Here is a 24,482-nt window from a genome sequence, read left to right as displayed (position 1 = left end):
CTGTGCTTCTTCAAAGCACATTAGAGAGCAAAATCAATCATCTCAACACATTTAGGGGAAGAAAACTTGGACTTTGGATCTGAAATACCTAGATCTTATTGATTGACTTACTGGTTGATTGAGTTCTGTTTTGTGGCTCAGTTTGCCCACAAAAGAAATCTCAAGATTTGAAGAAGAGTCCTAAGGGGAAAGTTGGGAATAGCAGTTGCTTCACTAGGGGGTTATATTAAGTTTAATTTTGAATTATTTGTTCTTGTGAGAAATGTCCTCCAAACTGACATCTCCATCCTTTTGACTCTCGGTGTTTCTTATTCACCTTAGGTTCTCAGACAAAGGCCTCCTGACTGGTTGTCAGTTACTTGGGTCCTACCCTGCCTTATCTCAGACACTTCTGTTGTTGCTAATAAATTAGCCATCAGTGGAAAACATTTGAACCAAATGGTACAAAGTATTTTGGAAAGACTGGAAATAGTCTTTTTGGTGATCTAAGATAATCAAATTAACTGACTCATTACTTGACAGATCTTCCTTCCTTCTCTCCCTCCCTCCTTCTTTTCCTTCCTTCCTTCCTTCCTTCTTCCTTCCTTCCTTCCTTCCTTCCTTCCTTCCTTCCTTCCTTCCTCTCTCCTTTCTTTCTATCAATTTTTTCTTCATTTTACGTATATATTTCTTTTTCTTTTATTGAACCTTGAAAATAAATTGAATACATGGAAGGAAAATGGCTTTAACAATGCATCTATATAATCTAAAATGAAAAAAAAGTTAGGCCTAATTTGAAATAAAATGTTTCTTAAGCAACTTTTCAGTCAGGCTATTAATAATTATTTTTCAAAATGGTAACATACACCAGAAGATATTGGAATATTAGGGTTCTGTGAATAGCTGTCAACTTGAATTTGTATATATTTTCTCATCACTGAAAATACTGTGTTCTAGTTTGCAGAGGAAAAAAATTTTATGTAAAATGGCACATTTGTTAAATATGTTTGTGTGAGTTGATTTCTGTATATGCAAAATTAATTAGAGATCTAAACACAGTTGGATAATTAATACTAGTAAAGATCAAATACTGGTTACCTAAAAAAAATGATTAAGATACTTTTTTTTCTAGAGTCATCTAGATATTTGTATCCATTCTCTAAGTCAGTTTGCTAATCTAAACAGAGCGTCTTTCAGAAAATTGATCAAATACAAGAAAATTTTTACAGTAAGATAATTGAGAATTTGAAAGACCAAAAAACCCCCATACAACTCCAATATGCTAGAGTTGAAACCTGAAACTTGTGACTTAATAAGCCATTTTATTTAAATAGGAGAAAATATACACTAGAATCATGAAACAACCCTAAATTCAACTGAGAAAAGAAAAATAACCTCCCTATGAAAGAAAGCATTCCCACAAGTATCATCATCCTCTACTCTTTTGAGTTTGCAGCCATACAGACAGTTCCAAAGCCAGGAAACATTGCATTCTTTAGTTTCCTGTCTTCTAGCCATTTTCTGAAACATCCAAACCAATACCGTTCTCTTGAATTGTGACTTCTTTATGCATAACAACCATCAACTGATTTCTTTACCAATTCGAGAGGATAAATGCAAAACTAACACAGTTCTCTGGGATAATCTAGCTTACCTATAGTGCATGTCACCCTGTCACATCACTCTCTGCTTTGTTGCTTTCTCAGTTCTTTTCAACATGTCCGCGGGGCTCCTGAGATGACCCAAGAATAATACTGCACACTTGGGTAAGGTAAAAGAAAAGAAGAAAAAGAGAAAGATGCCCAGGGATGTTCGTACCAAGATACAGTGTTCATTGGTCAGTGCTGTCCCTGGCTGTATGGGATGTGGGAACAGAGCATTCAACCATGCAAGGTAAATAGCAACCAACCGAGTGCCTCATACAACTATACAAAGGTAGTGAAAAGGCCATTGAAGCACAGAGCTGAGCGGGGGAGACGATTTATTCCAGTACTCCTCTCTGTTTTACAGATAAGAACACTGAAGTTGAGACATAAGTTTATAATTAAAAAATAAACTGGGAATATGATCCATGAGGTACTCTATACATTTGTTTTGAATTATTTCAGAATACTTTTTGGAGGATGTTGGCAAAAATTAAAAAACAGAAATGGAGAGGAACTGAGAGGTGATCTAGTTTATTCATCTCACTTTACGGATGAAAAAACCCAGGCCCAGAGAGGGGTAAAGCTCCTGTCCATGGTCTGTGACCCCAGCAGTGCAGGACACCCACTGGTTTTGTCACCATGTGCTGCCCCTTCTTAGTTTCCTGAAATTTGTCTTTTTACAGTTTTGCAGGCTTTATCTTCCTGCTTCTCCAGGCTAGTTTTCCTCTTTCTCTTTGGTTGTATTTCAAACAATGTATTGAGTGTGGCAACTGAATTATTACAGTTATCTGTGTATTCTATGGGCAATTTAAAATTGGCTTGGGTTAAAATGGGAAGCTTCACACCAGTCATAAGAAACTCTAAAGAGATGCAGCAATTCAATCTGGTTCACTTCATAACGGCAATAAAGAAGAAATTGAACACTTTTTTTCTCTCTTGCAGGCAGCTAAAAACAATTTACAGATTTTCTTATTAATCCTCACAGAAGAGCTGCAGCCGTTTTGCTGACCAGGAACGGCATCGTAGAGGTCATAAAGCAGAACATTGCAGGATCCATGGAGTGAATCACAGAGTATCTCTGAACCTCAGTTTACTCATTATCTAAATGGAAGGAGCTGGGCGGGTGGCCTCCAAGATGCTGTCATGGACAAGTTCTAAGTGATTTCACAGATATTTTAGTCTGCAACTTAGATTTTCTCACTCTTGATAACTTCTGCTTAAAGTCTTCTCTGAGGCTCTATAATTTTACTCTTTTTCTTGATTTTCCCTGTTTATAAATTTTCTTCTTCATTTTTTTTCTAAGAGGAGCAAGAAAGACAAGATAACCTTTTCTGTATCATGGAGTGGCCAACTAATTAGAGTAGAGAGGATGAAGCAGTAAATGGACCACTACCTTATTTATCTCTGGAGCAATCTTAGTAGTTGTTTGGGACATTTTAAATTTTTTTCATAACTTGGCTTTACTCTTTCCATCTTACTCTAAGCATCTCATCTTCTAGTTTCTCAGACAAACCATCTATCATAAAGTCTTTTGATGTTCTTTAAAATGTTTCTGCTGTTAATTTATCCTTTCCTTACCTCCCACACCAATACTGCCCTATCCCCCATCTTGGAAGACAAAAAGAGCCTTTGGTATCCAAAAGCAAACTTCTGTTGTGGCCTTAATCCAATGCTCAATTCTTCTAAGTCAGTGATTCTCATACCTGGATACATATTAGAATCACCCAGGACAACTAATAAATAATACAGGCTCCCTCCCTACCTGAAACAATTGAATCATGAAAATGGCTCTGAAATCTTCCTCGCTCTCCTGAGCTGCAAGTTACACTTCATGGGAGACATCCTCATCTGGATGTCCTTCCTTCATCTCGAACTCAACATGTTTTAAACCAAGCTCATGCTCTTCCATCAGTTCCATTTCTTCTCTGTGGACTATGACTACCATAATCTTCTCAGTTTTATGTGCTTATAAAGTCGAGATGTCTGTCACTTTCCTCTTTTATTCACTCCCCACATTCCATAAATCCCCAAGTTGTGTCTAATTCACTTTGTAATTTTTAAGACATCTATTTCCTCCTCACATCTAATTCTTATTCACACCTTGTGAATAAGAATTTAATTTAGTTTCAGGTGTATGACAAAGTGATCAGACATTTATATAACTAATGAAGTGCCCATCTGACATCATACATGGTTATTACAATATTATTGGCTATATTCCCTATGCTGTGCTTTACATTCCCATGACTATTTTGTAATTGCCAATTTGTATTTCTTAATACCTTCCCCTTTTTTACCCATCCCCCTAACCCACCTGGCAACCATCAAAATGTTCTCTGTATTTATGAGTTTGTTTTTGTTTTGTTTATTCATTAATTTTGTTCTTTGGATACCACATATAAGTGAAATCATATGGCATTTGTCTTTCTCTGCCTGATTTACTCCACTCAGCACAATATTCTCTAGTTCCTCCCATGTTGTTGCAGATGGCATGATTTCATTTATTATTTTTTATGGCTGAGTAATGTCTCATTGTCTATATATACCATTTCTTTATCCATTCTTCTATTGATGGACACAGGTTGTTTCCATATCTTGGCTATTGTAAATTATGCTGAAATGATCACATGGATGCATATGTCTTTTTGAATTAGTGTTTTGGGTTTCTTTGAGTAAATACCCAGAATAGAATTACTGAGTCTTTCTTTGTCTCTTGTTATAGCTTTTGTTTTAAAGTCAATTTTGTCTGATACAAGTATTGCTACCCAGCTTTATTTTTTTCATTTCCATTTTTATGAAATCTTTTTTCAATTCTTTACTTTCAGTCTTTGTCTGTCTTTAGATCTGTAGGCAGCATCTGTAAGGGCCTTGTTTTCTTTTACGTTCAACCACCCTATATTTTGTAATTAAAACATTTAATCTATTTACTTTTAAAGTAATTGATGATAGATATGTAGTTATTGCCATTTTATAATTCACATTTTTTATCTTTTTTCTTCTTAAATAAGTCCTTTTAACATTTCTTGTAATACTGGTTTGGTGGTGATGAACTTCATTAGCTTTTTCTTGTCTGGGAAGTTCTTTACCTGTCCTTTGATTCCAGATGATAGCTTTGCTGAGTACAGTAATCTTGGTTGTAGGTCCTTGTTTTTCATCACTTTGAATATTTCAAGCCAATCTCTTCTGGACTGCAAAGTTTCTGTTGAGAAATCAGTGGACAGTCTTATGGGAGCTCCCTTGTAGGTAATTAACTGCTTTTCTTTTGCTCCTTTTAAAAGTCTCTCTTGTCTTTAACCTTTGGATGTATCTTGGTGTAGGCATCTTTGGTTTCATCTTATTTGGGACTTTGTTTCCTATGCTTAGATGTCTATTTCTTTTGCCAGGTTAGGTAAGTTTTCAGTCATTAGTTTTTCAATCCCTTGCTTTCCCTCTCCTCCTTCTGATAGCCCTATGATGTAAATTTTGGTATGCTAGATGTTGTCCCAGAGGCCCCTTAAACTATACTCATGTTTTGGATGATTTTTTCTTACTACTGTTCTGATTGGGTGTTTTCTGCTATCTTATCTTCCAAAAAGCTAATTTGACTCTCTGCTTCATCTAATCTACTGTTGATTCCTCTAATGTATTCTTCGTTTTAGTTATTATATTCTTCATTTATGATTGGTTCTTTTGTTTTCTATCTCCATTTTTATGTTTCCTATTTGTTTTTTGAAGTCCTCCCTGAGATAATTGAGTATCCTTATAACTGGTGTTTTGAATTCTGCATCTGATAGATTGTTTGTTTGTATTTTGTTTAGTTCTTTCTCTGGAGCTTTTTGTTTGTTTGTTTGTTTGTTTGTTTTTCATTTGGGACATGTTTCTTTGTCTCCTCATTTTGGCTACTTCCCTGTATTTATTTCGTTGTATTAGGTAGAGCTGCTATATATTCCAGAGTTGGTTGAATGGCCTTAAGTAGCAAATGTCCTGTGGGATCAATAGCACAATCTCCCTGGTCCTCTGAGCTGGATGCTCCAGGTGTGTCCCTCGTGTGGTTGCTTGCATGTGCTCTCCTGCTATAGTTGAGCCTGTTGGCATATTAATGGGAGGGATTTACCCTCAGGCTTATTGGCTGTGACTACAGTGGAGGAGCTATTGTGTAGGGCTTGATGCTCTGTAGCAAGATCCACTTTAGTGAGGCTCTGGTGGCTTCTGAGTCTGCCCTTTGGGTGTGTCATTTGTGGAGGTGGTTCGATGATGCTTTGGTGTGGTCTAAATCTGGCACTGGGTATGTTGGTTCCGGGCCTCTAGGGAGGGACTCTGGTGCAGGCCAAGGTCAGCCTCTACCTGTGCCCTGCCTGAGGCCACTTGGTATGAACTATAAAGTGATCTGCAAATGAATGCTGAGCTTCAAGATACCTAGGAGAGGCTAAGCTGTGAACTCAGTCTGGCTGCCATTAGTGCTGGGCTTGCAACTGCTTAGCAAGAGGTATGGGGCATGCCAAGAACATATGCTGCTTGTTTGGGGTTTGTGAACCTTTGAGAAATTTTTAGAAAAATGCACAGCATGAATCAAGACAGGTCATTTGTATTGAAAAGCCCTTGGAAGTGGCTTGGGTAGGCCTGCAAGTTGGGTGGGGGAATATCTCAGGGAATCATGGGGAGGGGCAAACAGTGTTAGCAAGGTTGATGGAGACTAAGATATGGCACCTACGTGTGTGTGCAGGCTGAGTTGTGGGAGGACTTAGCAAAGGAACAAAGACTTAAGCCAGTACTTCTGTGGGAGCAAGCTGCCCCTTGAGCCCTTACCTTGAAGCCAGACAATTCACCTCCTCTGCATATGTCCTTAGCACCTTTTGAGCTGCTGCCCCAGCACTGGAGCTCAGAGTGAGAGAGTTCATTAGCAAGTAAGTATGTGTGCGGGCCCTTTAAGAGGAATGCCCAGACTCCAGTAACCCTCTGTCTCACTCAGCCACAATCTTTGCTGGTTTTAACAGCCATAAATTATGGCAACGTTTCTTCCTGGCACTGGAACACTGGACTAGGGATTCTGGTGTAGGACTGGGATTTTTTACTTTTCAGTGGGGACTTCCACAACTAAGCTATCCCTCCCAATTTTTAGCCACCACACATGGGTGTAGGACCAGCCCATTCCATGTCTCCACCCCTCCTACCAGTCTCCACCATGGTTTATTTTATATATCCTTAGCTATAGGATTTCTGTTCAGCTGAACTTCAGGTAATTCTGTAGTTTAGTGTGGAAAAAGTTGTGCATAGCCTTTACTTACTCCATCATCTTGACTAGAACTCTGTCCTCAACTTTGTTTAAGCCACAGATCAAATATCCAGTCTTCTACGGTATTCTATACCATAAGCTTTCCAAAATCCCAGTCTAAATTAGCCTTCCCCTCCTTGGTGGTCCCAAAGCACATTATGAGTCTAGTATGAGATTTAGAACTTTCTACTTTTTAATATATCACATCACGTACAGGTTTCATTACTTAATTGTAAACCTCTTGAAGTCAGAGACTTTACCTTTTTTTTTTTCTTTTTAGATAGAGTTAGTATTAAGAACAAGAGACAGTCCATCTGAATAAATACATACATACACACAGTTATAATACAGTGGGAATTTGTATGCACCACAAAGTGTATAGTGGCATAGGGCTTTGTTAACATAGGTGATATATTTATAACCATGACTTCTTTGACTTGATCACCTGTCATGAAAGTACATATTTTATGTGCCATTTCACTCGAACCTCCCAACAAACTTGCAAGGTCAGTATTATGAAAATCCATTTTGTAAATGTAGAAACTGATATTGAAATCATCAATTGACTTAGAGGTGACACAACTAGTATTGGAAGAGCAGGGGTCAATCCAGATATAAAAGCTCATGCTTTTAATAGTATCTGATTCCATTAGATTAAATCAGACCCTCTGCTCACACATTGGTGGTTGATGGACTAGGGAAGAAGACCCTTGCTAGAGGAATAGTTGTGGATAGTGAAGAGCTATTTTATTGCTGAATAGTAGTAAATATTCTGGTTATTTTTTCTTTTGACACTCATTCCTGTGGTGTCCGAATTGTAAGGTCAACCTAAGCAATATGTATCATGAGAGCTTTCAGTTGCAGTGTGTGAAGACAATTTTCTAATATGCCAGCTCCTCTGGCGTGTCAGTCCATCATTTATATTATGTCCCTTTTCATCCAGAAGGCATTGTCCTTAAGAAATCCCAGGTAAAATGACAATATTCTTGAACTTAGTCATATGCTCTTATCAGCTAACCGCTGATGAAGGAGTTGTTCCAGTCTCATGATGTCCTCTCAAGATAGTTCCTATCCATGATAAAGTCACTTTCAGAGGGAATAGACCTGTGTCCTTTACATGGTACCTATATGTTTTGGTATTTCTTTTGAATACAAATCAATATTAGTTTGCAAGAAAATATAAGGGCAAAGGGACATGCCTTTTAATCTCTTTATCAATCTTAGTATCTTACCAAATTATGACTCTGAATGTAAAGTATACTTATTTCATAGAAATAGTATAATTTTGAATTCTTTATTTTTAAGAAAAATCAAAAGCACAGGTTCTGTCTCATGAAAGAAATTAGTAGTTCATTGTTTAAAAAAAAAACTGCATTAAATTGATTTGCATTTGGGCATTTTTTCTGCATCAGAGAAGAAGGAAGGAAATATCTTTTCTAATAAGATTCTAGCTGATTCTAATAATAGAACAAACATTTTTTTATTTAAACATAAATAATTGTGTACTCTATAAATCCCACTATAACTTTAAGTTATATTCCAAAATAATAGGAGTTTTGGTGTTAATTGTAGTTTTAGGATTTGACTCTGTAAACATTTAGGGTTTAAATTTTTATTAGAAGTTCATTCAAATTTACCTACAATCATATGCTCTGAAATTTATTATTTTAAAAGCATAGTGCTTTGGAATTTCTTGGCAATGGTGATTAAGAGTACAGACTCTGGAATCAGGATTGGATTGCCTGAAATTGAATTAAGGTCTTAATAATCATTAACTGTGCAACTTAAAGAAGTTATTGACTTCTCTGTGCTTCAGTTTCCTTATATGAAGAATAAAGATGATAAAAACCTACTCATGGATTTGTCTTTGGATAAGATGACATAGCATAGTGACTGACTCAAAAATAAGTAATCAAGAAATGTTAGCAATTAATAGTTTTTGATAAAACAGTTCAGCTCTGGTATATTCCTTTTCAATTATTTCCTCCAATTATCTATCCTCTCTTGTATGTCTAACTTTATTTCTTTTCAAGGTTTTATTTTCAGGAAAACCAATTTGAAACATTCCCTACTATCGTTAAGAATCTCTGGAGCTGACCAGAGTATGCTGGGTGACATTCTTATCCTCAGCCATACACTCTCCCTTTCTGTCTCTGGGGCACATTCCCCATGATTTTTTTCCTTCAAGTGGTTTGTTCATGTATGTGCTTTGTAATTTTGTTTTCAACAGGCAATCCTAAAAGTCTATGTTGGCCAATATCTAGTTTATATTTCATAATTTTTTCATCAAATCTTGTAAAAAGAATCCGACCAAGGCTAGCCCCAAACCATGTATATTTTTCTTTTATCGAGCATGGTGCCAGATGGCACTTAGGTAGAATAATAAAAGAAATCTGTTTCCTTCCTCACATTTTATATATCTGTCATAAATCTTAACTGGCTTTAGATGAACAGCAATTTGGAAGTTCAAGTTTCAGGTGAAGGTTCAGTTTGAACTTCATTTTAATGTTTTATTAAAATTGATTTGCTTTTGTGAATATAAATTAATTCAATATCATTTTACAGGAAGCTTGTTGACAAGGAGTGATAACACTTTGGCATAAGGCAGTTTTTTCTGCTTATCTTTATTGAAGAACTACCAGTAAGAAGCCCTTAGCTCTTATTATTCCTTTGAAATATGGATAACATTGAATTCTGCATTATCTAGCAAAAAAGAAAGAAATCTAAACACCATTAAGGGTGCTGTCAGAATTGATTGGTATTTATTAACAAATCTGGCAGACTACTGAAGCTTAAAATGTGTAACTTATTAGATCATCACTTTTGAATATAAATTATAATAATTTCAGGGTAATAGAGTATTTGAATTTCTATAATTTAAGGAAAAGCAAAAGCAAGAATAGTTATTATATTTGTTGCTAAAATAGTTACTAAAAAAAGCCACAAAACTTGGGTCTAAATTTTGCCTAGACTAGGGAAAGGTAATTTTATAGGAAAGCAGCCCATACACTACATTGATGAGGTCAAAGCTAGTTTTAGGAGCATGGGATGGGAAGAAAATAAAGCTTATGATGCCACTGATAGATATCGAGTTATGAAAAATATTAGGTGAGGAGAATTGGGACATAATTTATATTTTATCTGAAAGTGGTTATCAACCTGAATTATCTTAGAGATTGGTGGCAGAAAAATAAAATTATTTTATTTTATTATTCAAAGATAAGACTGTAGAAAAATAGAAAAACAGTTTAATGATATTTTAAGGAAAATATGTGAAATCTGTTACAAAATATTTTGCTTCTTTGCCTAACCCTCCTTTCTCTCACAGCTTCCAGTGTGGGTAGAAGTTTGGGGTGGAAGCACTGTTAAATCATTCCATAGTTCCCATTGAGAATTATATCTGTAAACCTGGGTCAGCATGTGGATGAGGGCCAGCTCCATGCATTAGGGATTTATAGAGAGGGTAAGGAGAGAGCAGAGATAGATATTAACCCACAGGAAAACAGATTGCCTGGGTCAGCTGCCGGCAAGAACTTTGAGCATGAGTCATGTGCTTCTCTCTGTTTCCTGGAGCACTGGGTAGGTCTCGCAGTCTAGACATGCACACCTGGGGCCTGTACACATTGGCACTTAGACAGAAAAGGTGTCAAATGGCCAGCAGGTATCAAATGCAATGTTTGAAAATTTGGGAGTTGGGCTGGCTGCAGCTTAGACCCCAGCTTTGCCACCTACAAGCTGTGTTACTTTGGGCAAGCTCATCACTCTTTCTGAGCCCCAGTTTTCTCAATTGTAAAATGAGAATAGTACAAACATTCATTTCCTGGGCTGTCTGAGCTGTAAATGAAAGAATGCATATCAAACACTGAGCACAATACCTTGCACTTACTAAGGGCTCACAAGCTACTGCTGATATTGTGCAAAGTGCCTGTCATCTATGAAATGCTCAATAAATAGTGTGTATCATTGTACACATGTTAAAAGTCTTATTAAGAGTAATTGTAACAAAAACAAACAAGCTATTCTCTGGAAATATCAAAATTCTGGTGAAGCATGCAGAGGTGGTGAGTTCATAGTTAAGGGAGGCAGTTTGACCTGGGATTTAATGTCAGAGAAACTAGCTGGAAGGCTGGGCCTGCTGTTAGTTGCTGTGGGACTTAGGGCAGGTACTTTCAATGTCTTTGAATTTCATTTTCCCTGTCTTTAAATGGGATTGATGATGCTCATCACATAATGTAGTGGGACTCATAGATGGATTCAGTGTGAATTTCATATGTAACATACGAAATAAGATAAGATGCTATTGCATCAATTAGCAAGATGCCCTCACGACCAGACTCCTGAAAGAAAGAGTGTTTATACCACTCCCGCATGCTTACTGACTCTGTGTCAACTGCTCTCACTCCTGCTTTCATTTTGGGGAAAAAATTCTTTGAAAGAATGGGCTGCTTCCTCATCATCTGCTCAGTCTTTTAATGCCATTGAACCCGACTTTGACGTTTAGCATTGTTTTGGAAAGTGATCTCCCATTTCTCCATTGAATTAGTAAAATCTAAAAGCACAAAATCCAGACTTTCCTCTTTGAGCTCTTTGTAACATTTGACACGATTACCTCCTCCTACTTCCTGAGAAGCTACTGCGGGCTGCACTGTGCTAACCACCTTGCGTACATGATTTTATTGAAATTATACAAAATCTCTAGGTGCCAAGTATTATGGCCCCATTTTATGGAGGAGGAAACTAAGACAAAAAGATGTTAATTAACGTGCTCAATGTAACATAACTGCCACATAAATGGTAAGAGACAGGGTGGGGGGAGAAATAGAGAGGGAGAGAGAGATTTTAAGAGAGATAGCGACCCTGTTAATACTGGTGCTTCTTCGTGGAGATTTATCCTTTTCTTGGCTTTTATTTGTAATCATTATATGTTCATTAAAATACCCAAAGCACTGTGTACCTTTCTTACAGCATTCGTCTCACACCTAACTCCCGGAACTTGTTATGATTCCTGAGCAATTTGTAATCTCCTTGAGAACCTCCTTTAACATAATGCATTGTTGGCACAAATTATTTTTTTTTAACAAAGGGAACATTTGACAAAGAACCTTTCCTTGGGCTGATAAGTCTGAAGAGTTAACACTAAGAACATTAAAACAACATCAGCTCCTTCCTAGCTCATTTACCTTTATAACCAATATAACAGTGACCTTTTCAAGCTAAGAGTTTCTTTTAGTTGATTGGTCAAGGGGCTTTTAGATAATATTTCAGGGGCAGAGAAAGATAGCTGAAGAGACAAAATGTGCATTTTCTTGAAGTTGCAATTTGAAAATATCATTGCTATTCTGATTAATGACAAAGAATCCCAGCCAGGGTGGAGTGTAATGTGATTTAGATATACTCAAGGTAAGGTAGTGCTCAGGAGAGAAATTTGAGCAAGTTTGCATGATGCCCAGATGGACCATAAACAAGTGAGAATGAGTGTTGTTACTTTTCTTGCTGACCTTTATTTAACAGAACTCTCATTAGAAAACAGCTTGCTTTAGCTTACTATTAAAATTGCTGTTTGTTCACCTGCTTTTAAAAATGAACAGCCAAAGATAAGCATTGAGGTGGATTTAGAGTTTGCCTACTTGGTGTTGATGAAATTCTCTTTAGGCCAGAAATGAGAACATTATTATAGTCATAATACATATATATTTTCAAATAATATAATATATATTCATATACTATATATGTAGTAGGCAAGGGGCTGATGTGTGAAGTGGATGCAAAGCATAGTGTGGAACACAGCAATATTTTAAAAGAAATGTATTAAAATATAGAAGACTACTAGGTATAATTAAATTTCCATTTTCGTAGGGGAAAATAATTGAATATAGGCAAATTCATATGGATCAACTTTTTACAAAACATTCAACTTATACTAACCAAAATTTTATAATGTACACGATGTTATCCAATTTAACAAATAGAGATTAAGCTCAGAAAAGTTAGATGATGTGTCCAAGGACATGTACTAGAGGGCTTTTGAACCCAGGTCAACTTTCTTACAATTCCATAAATCTGTCTTTTTACAAAATATAGTTCCCCTTTTCACAATAATTGTAAGTAGAAGAAGCAAAGAGAAAATGATGCATGTGTATAACTATGTGATAAGTAAATAACAAAAGGCAGTGTCCTCATCTACTCTATGTAACAAGCTTAAAAAAAATCTCATTTATTAATTTTTTTGTTGATTACTTTTCACTAGAATGTAAATTCCATAATGGCAGGAAATTAATGCTCTCTCTCTCCCTCTCTCCCTTCCTTCTTCCTTCCCCCTCTTCCTCTCCACACACACACACACACACACACACACACACACACGTACACACACACACAGAAGCGTGCACACACACACATATGCACACACACACGCACTTGATAAATGTTGAGTAAGTGAAGGTACCATGCTTTAGTTTTTGCTTGTGCTTCTTCTCTGCCTAGAAAGCTTCTCCTCTAATCCCTGCTACTTCCACCCTTGCTTTATTTTTTTCATGTTTATGCATCTTCATTTAGCATCGCAGTCATTTCTTCCTCAGTGAAGATTCCCCTGACATCCTTGACTACATTAATGTCTCCAACTGAATAATCTCTTAGCACTTACTACATTTGTAATTTTACATTTATTAGTGTGACTATTTAAATAATGTTTTTCTCATCCAGGACTGCCACCTCATGGTTGGCAGGGAGGAGCTCATTTTTGCTTTGACCCAATATTGTAACTCCAATACTCATCATAGTGCCTAGAAATAGCAGATATTCAATAAATATTTGTCGAATGAATAAACGAATAATTGAATGAACATAGACATGACATGAGGACTGATCAATTAAACAGTAGCAGGACAGATTTTTTAAAAATAATATGGACGCCTGAGCACATTCATTGATCCAGGGGAAGAATCTTCTGGTAAACAAACTAAACACCATCTGACATCAAATTTACATACAAGGCAACTTTTTATATAGGCATATAAATCAGACTACAGCTCCTATTTTCTTTATACCATTTTTTTTTTTCAGTTTCAGTTCAGCAGACACTAAATCTACCTGTCAATGAGGAAATAGCCCTAGGGATTGAGAAACAGGTTGCAATAGACATTCCCTAGCCAGTTTTCTCTGTACCAGGGCTGCTGTTATCATTTATATACCCAAAAAGATATTCTCAAATTTGGTAACATATTATCTAAGCTTTCCTTCTCTTTTAGATATGAACTTTGTTTTTTTCTCTCTCAACTTTTCTTCTTATTCATTCCAACAGAGAACTGAGTCCTGTGCTGTTCTATTTTTATGTTTTTAAAGCAAATAGTTACCGTGCCTTGTCTACACAGAGAGCCCAAACACCACACAGGATCAAATAAAACCACTAGGAAGCGAAGTTAAACCAGCCATTGATCATCCCCACAGAGAGGAAGAAACTAGATCTATCCTGTTATAATTTTGCCTCTAAAATTAGGAATTATTTTTTTCTGGATATTAGGTTGTTGCTTTTTCTCCCTTAATTTCTTCACTTGGAATATACTAATAAATGAAAAAGAAAATCCAAATACAATCTGTGGTTCCAGATTTGCTACAGAAATACAATCTCTCTGAGAAAATACATTATACTTCAGTTTGATGGAGCTACAAATTCTTTACATGGTCAGAAATTTTTAGATGCTTATACCAAACCAAACTCAAGACATTCATGAATTATCTCATGGGCAAGATTTACTAAGTTCTTCTCTCTCCTCATAAACCGCCTTATACAGCAGTTCAAAAATGATCCTCTATATCTATGCAAAGCAAGAAAGAGCCTAGACTTGCATTTAAATTGCTGCCTATTTTTAACTTTCTAAGAGTTTCACTTTGAAAGTTATTTTACCTTTGTGGATAAGAGTTATAGAGTCATACACTTGACCTTTACTAGCTTTCTAGTGAAAATTTTAATAACAAAAAGAAAGATTTAAAAAGCCTGACAAAATCAAAGTCATTGTTTATAAAATCATGAATTGTGTACAAACAAAGTACAATGGAATTCCCCAGACATATGTAGTATAGCAAGGGCTTTATTTTGACAAAGTTCTAAATTGAATCCTCCTTTGATAGACGCCTACGGCGACTGGTTTTATAAATCATTTCCAATCAAAGAAAGTCTGTGCGTAATATGATTCTATGAATAACCAGGCAACATCAGGACTCACAAGCCCTCCTTTTTTTCCTCTTCCATAAAAGCCTTATCTACACCATAGTGTACAAAGGATTCAGTGAAATTTGTTGAAATTTGTTGAAAACTGAAAATGAGCTCCTATGTACAGACTATTCTGGAGTCCTAATTTCACAGTCAGGAAAACACCAAGATGACAAGGAAGCTGCATGTGGGATTCATCTGACATTTTCCCTGCTTAGTACAAATGCTAGCCAATGTAGACCAAAGCCCTCCTCTCTAGTAATATAAGCATCTTCTCTTTCTTTCCTAAGAAGTCGGCAGGCTTGACATTTTGACAGCTGATTTATTTCCTCCCCTCCTCCTGAGCTGAAATTCTCACCCACGCTCATCTATCACCCTAGCTTTGACGAGGAGGGGGCTTGGGCATTTGCTGTCGAAGGCTGTCAGACTTGAAGTTGGCTTCGAATGAAAGCCTTCGGCATGCTCTTTAGAAAGATAGGGTAGCTGCTGTGGGCAGACAGTAGAGAGGAAAGGATGGAGGAACTGTCAAAAAAAGTATTTGATATGGATCTGTGAATATAAAGAGTAGAGGTGACAGGGCAGGTGAATGGGAAGTTAGTAATCACATGGCAGGTCCGGGGTTTTCTTATAAAATAGTTCCATGTAGCACTCTTTCTAAGGTGAATGATTTATTTGTCCACTTGGTCATTTACCCTCCTGAGGTCAAACTGGACCCTAAGAAATCTAGTATCTACATTATTGATCCAGTAGTTATGAAGCATTAACTACTGCCAAGAACTCTTACTAGGCACTGAAAATACTGTGAAAATACTGCACTGAAAAAAAATGGCTCTGACCCAGTCCTTACCCTCCAGAGACTTACGATTTAATTGGAGAAGAGGGGAACAGGTTAGTGAATTAGCGAATAAAGATGATAGCACAGTATGTAAAGGACCGTGGTAGGATTATGCACAAAATATTCTTGGAGCAAATAGGAGCAATATCATGTGAGGATTTTCAAAAAACCAAACTTTGAAAATCTGTCATATTTTTATGGCAAGGAATATCCATACTTTTGGAAAGAGATAGAAAAGCAGTAGAACTAGAAAAGATCACCAAGAAAGATGTGTCATTAGAGACCAAGGCTAAGATCATTCACACATTTGTATTTGGAATTCCTATATATTGATGCAAAAGTTGGACAGCAAAGAAGGCTGATAGGAAAAAAATAGACTCATTTGAAATATGGTGTTGAAGGAGAGCTCTATGGATGCCCCGAAACACCAGAAAAATGAAAAAGCAGGCCCTACAACAAATTTTGCCTGAAACGTTACAGGCAAACATGACAGAACTGAAGCAGTCTTGCTTCAGACACATGGTGAGAAGGCAGGGTCCTTTGGATAAGACAGCAATGCTGAGAAAATAGGAAGAAGACCAAATGTGAGAAGGACTGACTCCATAGAGAAGTCATAGGCATAAGTCTACAGGAGGTGAGAAGAGCTTTTGAGGACAGATCATTGTGGACATCAGCCCTCATTCATAGGGTTGTCAGGAATTGGCACATAGCACACATACATTACTGTTAACAGGGACTAGTTGCCTTTATGGGAAATGACAAAATACTAAAGGAAACATCTACACAAATACAATCACTAGCAACACAAATTAATCTTTAAAAATTTGAAATTTAAGTAGTTAGGTGCAAAATAAAGTTCAGAACTGATTAAAGAAAAGTTTAGCCTATGTAGTAGATTAGTAGTTTTATTGAGAAATTAAACGAAATTGAATGCCTTTGTGTTAAGAAATTCATAATGTTAAATCTAGGATAACTGATGATGCTGATTGCCAATTTCATGCCTGTCCCGTGCCGAGGTCATATTATGTGATGATGCATTCCTCTGGTCAGCTTACCAGTAATTCAGCCAGTGCAATCATAGACAGGGTGAAGACAAAAAATTCTGAAACTGGAGGCTGGAGATGTCTAAGCAAGGCACTAGGCTAAAGTCATTTTGAAATGAATGCATAAAATTGGGTTTATTATCTCAGAAAAGCGGACATTTTCTTGATTTTTTCCAGAATTGCCTCTTTCATTTTGGACCTAATAAGAAATGAACAAATGTCACACATTTAGGAAATTCTGCTTCTGGTACTGGCCAGATGCTCAAACACCTTGAACTCTAATATGATACCTTGATGCTTAAATCACTCTTAAATGATATTTACTGAATGAACTTAGAGACATGCAATACCAAGAAACAAAAACTAAAGGAGATACTTTAAAACAAATTTCTCAGTGTCATTTTACATACATATACATGTATACGTGTGTGTGTGTGTATCACCCTAGATAATAATAAAGTGCTGATATGTAATATGTATTATGCACTTAATTTGTGCCAAATTACCCCACTTAATCTTCACAACCCCGTGAGTGACGTGCTATTACTATCTACATTTCTGCTGAAGAAAGAGAGGCTCAGCAAGGTTTAAATGACTGGTGATGGGCAGAACTGGGATTCAAATCAGCTCTTCAGGGCTATGAAGCTAGTGTTCTGATGCTCCATTATACTGCATATCTAGAGATTGTGGTTTTCTTAATGAGTAAATTAGCATTCATTTAAGTAGTTTCACGGGAGTTTAAGTCGACTTTTTTCTTTAGGGAAGTAATCCATGAGGCTTCTGTGATGTTCATAGAGGAAATAAAAATCTTTTCTTCAGATCTTCCCTTTTAAAAAATTCCCTTAATCACTGGCAGCCTGTAATCACTAAATACATTAAAGATGGTTAATCTGACGTCCTGTTTATCAGGCGTCTGTCTCTATGGCTGAAGGGAGAGTAAATTTCAATAGCTTACTAGCTCTTTGACCTTGGGCAATTTGATTAACTTTTCTATACCTTAGTTTTTTTTTTTTTTTTTTTTTTAGCTGTTCAGTGGAAAGTATAATATCCACTGCGCAGGCATGCTGTGAAGATTAAATGACAATAATAGTGAGGACGCTATTACTTTTCAAGCATCTCCTCTGTGTCAAGTACTCCAGTAGGGCACTGGCACACATGATCACATTTAATCTTTGACCCAAAGAGGAAGGCATTATTGTCACCAATTACCAGTGAGGAAACTGAGGCTTGCTAAGGCTTTAAAAATTTGACCTTGGTTGCATAGCTACAAAATGCAAAGGTGAGATTCAGGCCAAGTTTCTCTGTTTCTAAAGCTTATGCTTGTCTCAGATGCTATGTCATTTTCACATAAGACTACTTCCCTAAAATACAGAACATTCTAGAAATATTGGGCATTACTATTTGCACCAATTTGGACAATAAGATTATTTTAATATACTTTAATTATTTGAAAACACGTACCTGGTGAGTAGTAAGAGAGGTCACTGTTAACCAGACCACAAGACTGACCATGCTGATTTTGAGAGCAATAAATGAAGGCAAATGAATAGTACATTTATAGATTATTATTAGTTGATTTCCTATTTCCACACAGGCTATTCGGGCTTGTGTATTCAGAAAGGGGTATTGACCCCAACTGTACCTTCCATCCTGGCATTGCCATCCCTTCTCTCAAAACCACGGAGAGCAGAAAAATTATAGGACATGGTTATGTCTGTAGTTATTTGTATAGATCTGTGAAGATGTCATTTTGAAAAAGAAGTCATCTTTTGGATAAGATCAAATTCAGATAAATTGAATTTTTATTTGCTTTGACATAGATTGGAATCAGTGATGTGATTTTTTCCCTCCTATGTAGAGAGGAGAAAAAAAAATCATCTTGATAAATCTCCTTGACTTTCTTCAAGGTGTTCAGTATCTTTTTCTTTAGAAAAAGTAACAGGATGTTATGGCACAGAGCTTTGAAAAACTCATGCTTGGAGTCTAATGCTACCAGTGGATTTTCTTGGGGGAAAACACAGTGAATTCCTACATTCATCAGTTTATTCATTCATTAATTTACAACTGATATATCAGGGAACAAAACAAAATCCCTGCTCTCATAAAGTTTACATTCTAGCAGGAAGGAGACAATAAAAATGCAACATGTAATACTTTGGGAGGATTATTTGATATGTTTTGGAGAAAAAAGAATAGAGTTTGTGCAAGCAGGTATGATGTGAAATACAGTTTTCAAGAAACAATTCTCTGATCAAGTGGCATTTGGCGGAGACCTTAAGAAAGTGAGCAATTGAATCATTTGGCTACTTAGGAAAATAATTTTCCAGACAGCAAGCATAGCAAAGTCAAAGGCTCTGAGGTTCTAGAGTGTGTAACAGGTTTGAGGAACAGCCAGGAGGCCAGTGTGGCTAAGTAAAGTGCTAAGTGGAGAGAGGTAGCAGACGAGCCAGGGAGGATGCCAGGCTGATCACACATGGCCTGTGGCCCACTGTAAGGTCTAAATCTTTTTCTGTAGTCAGATGGGAAGATGTTGCAAGCTTTGGAGCAGAAAATGTTATGATTAATTTCAATTTTGAAATGGCCGTTGGTGTTGGATACAGACTAAAATGTGTGTATAGAAGCAGGGGGAAGCAGAAGCAAGAGATCAATGGTGAAAGTGCACGCAGTAATCCAAGAGTTGGTGGTAACTTGGCCAGAGTAGTAGCAGTGGGAATAATAAGGAATTGAATTCTAGATACACTTTAAAGGTAAAACCAATGGGATTTACTGTGATATGTGAAGGGAAGATTCAAAGAGGACATCAACATTTTTCTTCTGAGGAAGCGAAAAAATTAAGTTTCCATTTACGTACATAGGAGAAAACATGAGAGGAGAGGACGTTTTGTGTGGAAATTAAAAAATGCGATTTTGAACATGTTAAATATGCGATACCCAAAAGACATTTAAGTGAAAATGTTATGTAGATAGTTTAATATGTAAGTATGGAAGTCAGGGGAAAAGTAGAAGTTAGAGATTAGCATTTGTGAACTATTTGTGTATGGATAGTTTTAAGGTCTTGAGACTAGATTGGATTCATTTAGAGAGTAAGTTTAGAGAAAAAGAGATGTATCATTGAGCCTTGAAACACTCCAACATTTAAATATTTAGGAGATAATGAGAAGCCAGCAAAAGAGATCGAAATGGTCTCTGTAAAGTAAGGAGAATTACACAAACACATGCACACATACACTCACACACAACCTCCTTTTCTAGTAACTCTGAGTTCAGATCTAGGGGTCAGTCTCTGAGAACAGATAATGCTGAGTTTTTCATGATAAACCAAGAAACTGAAGGAGGAAGGGGCTTTGATCAGGGAATGATACTTCTGCTCAGTCTTTTTTGGACCAAAAAAATGACTTTGGAATTTGGGGTGAAGACATAGTGGGTAAGACAAAGTAAGATAATGGAAAAGATGGCAACATGCTTGAAATAGGAGATATAAATTTTTATGATGTTAGACCTTTAATACAATGCCTGATCTGAAAAAATTTAGCAACCCTACAGATAAATAAATAGAATAAAATGATATACTTTTTCTGTTTTTTTTTCCATACACAGATATGTACTAAAATTAAGATTATATTGTATATACATTGTTGTAGTCTGCTTATTTGATATCATAGCAGTAATATTTTTGGAAGATTCTTTTTTCATCGTATTTTGATGAGAGAAGAGAGATGATCAATTTTAGTATATGTGCTGCCAAAGCGAGTACGAGAGATGATCAAAGAAAAGATTGTGTTAGTTTGAGAAATGTCTGGTCCAATATCTACCAATAAAGTAGACTGATGACTGTGTATGTATATGGGGGAGAGAGAAAAAAAAAGACAGTTCTGGACTTGGTGACTTGGGTTTTGGTGACTGAATGATGGCTGTGCTACTCTTAGTGACTGAGAAAACAGACTAACTGAAGCTGTGCTTATTTTTTATGTTAAGGTGGATTCTATAATTGCTTTCTATATAGCTGGAGAATTGTTGGTTTTTCATTACTAGATATAGCATAAACTGAAGGGAAAGGCTACCTGGAAATGCTTTGATTGATATCTACGAATATAAATAGGTAATGAAATTAATTTATGACACCAAGCAGATTGTTTTGACTAAATTACTTGGTTTGGTTTCTCCCACAGCTTACAAAGAAAAAAATCCATATCTCCTCTATATTTTTCATGTTGCAGGGGTCCAGTCTAGACACCTATACCATCAAGATTTAATATAAGAAGTTTTTACATAAATTTGTGAAAATTACGAAAAGTCATTTTAGTTTATCAGAAAGTGTTATGAGCATGACCACAGAAAATACTTTCTTCTGTTGATAGGTTTTATGGCACAAGTTTCCCCTATAATAAATATTTGCTGTGATTAGATTCAGAATATATTGGTAAGACCAGAGTCAGATGAAGTCTTTTTTGAATAAACAAAATTAATGAAAAGAATAAAAATAATATTCACTTGTAAACAGCCATAAGTAAAACATAAGTGTTTATTTTTCCGTTTGAGTATTGTGAATTCTCTGTATGGGTTCTTGACTGGTGAACGCAATTGGCTAAAAAATGGGACTTTACAAGGTCAAGGTCACATATTCCACTGACCATATAGAAGCAGAAAACTATGTCATAGCCATCAATTGCATCAGAAATTCTATACAGTTATTTCATGGACATGTGTTATTGGTCATGTAAAGACTAGCCAAAAGAGTTTCAGTAATTTTCATCACGCTATTTAGAAAAAAATAGATACACAACTTTAAACACAGATACCATACATGACAGAAAAATAATTTCAACTTTATATGTGAATGGCAGTAAATACACAGAGGTTCACAAATGTACAAACTCAACCGCATCATAGAAAAAGCCCACTTAATTTTAATTTCAGTATTTAGCTGAAAACAAACATACTATTATTACATTTCACTTTTATTTCTGGTTAGTATTGCATTAATATAGAACTTTTAGATGGATGTTACTTTTTAAATAAATATACAATTATACGGTGTATCTTTGTCATTCGTTAAAACTAAATCAATGCATCAAAACACAGGGCTTTTCAAAATTTAAAGCAACATCTTTACGTCTCAGAGTTTGTGAAGTCCATCAGGGAAATAACACAACAGCACTGAGAAATTCACTCACTTGTTTCTGCCACTTCACATTGAGGGTCATATGCAATGACAAATACTGAAACTTGCACCATAGATTGAGTTGGGGGAACATTAGTTTCTGATCATTGCATTTTTTGCTTTAAAAATCTCAGCCTATGATTTCCTGACATTTGCTTTTCCCATTGAGCTATACCGATCCCATAATAAAGTACAAAGCAGTATTAAGTTTCTCTGAAAATCCACTCATTATCCACTGGACTTTGAAACCCAACTGCCCCCTCATCTTTCAAGGAGAATTGTGCTTTTATGCTGTTCATTAAAAAAAAAACAAAGAAGAAAAGAATGTAAACTGTCAAGTCGGTAACCTTTAACAAATCACCATTTTCGTCTGCAGCCCCAGCAGTTGTTTAAAAGCAAGAGCAAGAACAGAGAGAAAGCCCCCCTTTCAGTCTAAAACTCTTGCTCTGCTTTAGTAAAACCATTAATACAAACAGCGTGGACCAGCCTTTCAATATGCAAAATGGACGAAGGTACTCAGTTTTCTTTTGTAATGGATTAAATCCGAAGTAGTTCTTTATTAGGGAAATCCTTTGTAATCTTCTAATTTCGCTTTTTAAAAAATTAGACTCTGGCCATCACACATATTGACCATGGAAATAAAATATTTATCTAACAGGTTTTAAGTCTTAAGGACAGTTTTCTCTTTATTTTTCTTGTACCTATTTGCCTCCCACCCACCAAAGTCTTCACTCAACCCTACTAACACTCCAGCTGGCACCATAGATAAGAAACAAACTGTTTTCTCCGTGACCTCTAAGCATTCTACTCCACAGGAAAAGCAACGTGGAATGCACACTCAGCAGGCTACAAGCCTGGAGCCAGTTTGTCCTCGAGGCATTTCTGCCATAAAACATAATATTATCCACTGTGTTTTGCTCTAAGCAGATCCGTCTCCCACACCTTTCTCTCCCCTTCCTGCTTCTCACTCCGCACCTGGCTGCAATTCACGACCCAGTGGGCACATAGCAAACAAAAAGCCCCAAACAGCAACAGATCCCTTTGTTTTACATGCAAATCTTACCTCTGGTAGTTGTCACATCTTCCTCAAAAGCCACGCTTAATTTTTAATGACAGCGATCCAGTGCAGTCCTCCGAACAGCCACCGGTAATCATCATTACCTCTCGTGCCTAAAGCCTTTCTGGACCATTAATGTCACAACCCTTGCTAACTCATAGCTTTAATACTCCCTGCTCAAAATGTCTGAAAGAGTTTGGAAGGACAATAGGAGTGACAGGCACGCTAGACAGCCATGCTTGAAATTAGTTGTCTGAAGCTCTGTTAAAGCTGCTTCATACTGTTTTTAAAGCATGCAGGAGGTAGGATTATTAGCCTATGATAGGCATGCTGTTTCTGTTTTTATTAAATACTGTAATAGGCTGTCTGTTAGCAATGCTGTGATAGGTCCAATATCACTCCCCCACTCCTTTTGAATTTTCATATTAAAAAGGGAGAGAGGGCTGAGACGTCCTTAGGAGACTGAGACTTACTCCATCCTGCCTAGTGGATCAGATTTCCAAATCCTCTCTAACTATAGGAGAAGGAATTTCTTTTGCAGTTAGGTATTTTTACATGGAAAGTGAAGTTGGGTATAAACACTCTGGGATCCCCAAACAATGCTCTCACTCCTAGCAAGGGACTCCTCCTCTTGCCAGTTACAAAAAAAGAATAAGCATTCTCTAGAGTTAGGTAAAAGAATCAATCCCAATAGTAAATGTTCTCATCATTACTGAGGTAGGTAGGGTTCAGGTATACATTTTATATAAAATCTCAAATTAGGTACCAAATAGAATGAATCAATGAGCACCTCCATTATTTCATGCTGATTGACAGAGCTTTATGTTCCAGTTAGAGGCAATCGTATGCTGTTCACTACTGTCTAAATGGAAAGAACGATTGGTGGCTAGAAGGGATGAGGTCGTATACACTACTTTGCTCCCCCTTTGGACAACCATGATCCTGGACATTCGAAGAGGGATTTCTTACCATTGGTCAGAGGCAAGGGTATTACTTACTTGTCTGGAAATGTTGCTCTAAAAAGTTCTAAGTGCTTTTCCAAATAGGGAAGCAGAAAAAAGTTCCTAGTAGCTCATAGTGACTTAGAAAATATGTTATGCTCCAACTACCCAGATTTAGCTTTTTTCTTTTGCTGGTCTTTCTTTCCTCCTGCTACCCCAGGAACAATAGTTTGTAGTAGTTACTATGGAAACTAAGTGGTCTCCTCTGGGGAAGGGGCTTAGGGAGAGGAGCAGATGAAATAAGAACAGAAATGGAAATAATACTATACTGGCCTATAGAATTGAAAATGAGGTGTGATA

The 24,482-nt window shown here is 36.5% G+C and overlaps 1 protein-coding gene across 1 annotated transcript in view; it reads right to left on the bottom strand.

The window, feature by feature from the left end:
* KCNMB2 (potassium calcium-activated channel subfamily M regulatory beta subunit 2) overlaps window positions 1–23,648 on the bottom strand; it is a 212,621-nt gene extending 188,973 nt beyond the window's left edge. Inside the window, exon 1 of the mRNA XM_016158467.2 lies at window positions 23,188–23,648. The gene's annotated coding sequence lies outside the window, so the exon portion shown is untranslated. The remainder of the gene's footprint in view (window positions 1–23,187) is intronic.
* Window positions 23,649–24,482: the final 834 nt, after the last annotated feature.

The sequence above is a fragment of the Rousettus aegyptiacus genome, unplaced genomic scaffold, assembly GCF_014176215.1.
Source record: "Rousettus aegyptiacus isolate mRouAeg1 unplaced genomic scaffold, mRouAeg1.p scaffold_m13_p_4, whole genome shotgun sequence".
In the NCBI taxonomy this organism is placed as follows: Eukaryota; Metazoa; Chordata; class Mammalia; order Chiroptera; family Pteropodidae; genus Rousettus; species Rousettus aegyptiacus.
This window is presented reverse-complemented; position numbering and strand designations above follow the sequence as displayed.